The 1525-nt window shown below is 51.3% G+C and overlaps 1 pseudogene; it reads right to left on the bottom strand.

The window, feature by feature from the left end:
* Window positions 1-508: 508 nt before the first annotated feature.
* LOC126299761 (5S ribosomal RNA) lies at window positions 509-626 on the bottom strand (annotated as a pseudogene).
* Between the last annotated feature and the right edge of the window lie 899 nt (window positions 627-1525).

A 1525-nucleotide genomic window follows, 5' to 3' on the forward strand; every position in this document is an offset into this window, starting at 1 on the left:
TGGAGCCTTAGTAAGTACACACAAGCCACCTAACTGCCGTAAATCCCGGGTAGAGTGCGATGAGCTCTGACGCCACATTCAGTCACATCCCAGATTTGTTCCACTGTGTTCCTCGAACCACTCCATTACACTCCTTCCCTTGTGACATGGAACATTATTTACTCGAAAATGCCACGGCCATCCGGAAACAGATCGTCATGAAGGGGTGTAAGTGGTCTGCAACCAGTATACGATACTCCTTGGCCGCCATGGCGCCTTGCATGAGTTCCACTGTACCAAAGGATGCCCACGTGAATGTTCCATACAGACACTCCGTCTTCAGGCCACGAGTGGCCTACCGGGACCATCCGACCGCCGTGTCATCCTCAGTGAAGGATGCGGTTAGGAGGGGCGTGGGGTAAGCACACCGCTCTCCCGCTCGTTATGATGGTATTCTTGACCGAAGCCGCTACTATTCGGTCGAGTAGCTCCTCAATTGGCATCACGAGCCTGAGTGCACCCCGAAAAATGGCAACAGCGCATGGCGGCCTGGATGGCCACCCATCCAAGTTCCGACCACGCCCGACAGCGCTTAACTTCGGTGATCTCACGGGAACCGGTGTAACCACTGCGGCAAGGCCGTTGCCCGAATGTTCCATACAGCATAATGAAACAGCCACCAGCTTGTCTCTGTCCCGCAGTACATGTGTCAAGGAGCTGTTCCCCTGGAAGACGACGTATTCGCGCCCTCACAACGGCATGGTGAAGAAGATATCGGGATTCATCAGATCATTAAACGCCCTGACCCTTCGCCAGCGTCCATTGCCGATGGTCACGTGCCCATTTCAGTCGTAGTTGCCGATGTCACACTGTTAAAATTTGCAGCTGCATGAGTCGTCGGTTGCGGACGCCCATCGTTAGGAGTGTTCCCGTGCAATGTGTATTCAGACACACTTGTTCCCTGTCCAGCATTAAACCCTGATGTTAGATCCGCCACGGTTCTCCGCCTGTCCTGTTTTACCATTCTGCCCAGACTACGGCGTCCTACATCTGTAATGAGGGGTGGCCGCCCAACCCCACGATGTATGGACGTGGTCTCACTTTGGTTTTGCCACTTCTTGACGACGCACACTACAGCACTCCTCGAACACCCGACAAGCTGCGCAGTTTCTGAAATGATCGTGCCGAGCATCCGGGCCATCACAATTTGTCCTCGGTCAAACTCAGATAGATCGCGCGCCATCCCCATTCTACACACGGAGAGCGCACTCACTGATACTGCATGTACCGTGCGTGTTTGTGACTAGCAATCATTCCTCTCCATGTTTCGATGCTGTCGCCTAGTCGGGTTTATATCTATAGTAGGTCGGTGGTATAATGCTCTGGCTGATCAGGTCTAAGTCATATGAAAGGAAATATATTGGTCAGCAAAACTTAGATAGTTTACTCATGTTAAATTGAAATAAAATAAAACTAATTTTACACCGCAGACAGGATTTTACTTGCAAAAAGTTTTTGCGTCGGCTTCAGTACTACAGCAAGCAAT

This window comes from Schistocerca gregaria, chromosome X (genome assembly GCF_023897955.1).
Source record: "Schistocerca gregaria isolate iqSchGreg1 chromosome X, iqSchGreg1.2, whole genome shotgun sequence".
Taxonomy (NCBI): domain Eukaryota; kingdom Metazoa; phylum Arthropoda; class Insecta; order Orthoptera; family Acrididae; genus Schistocerca; species Schistocerca gregaria.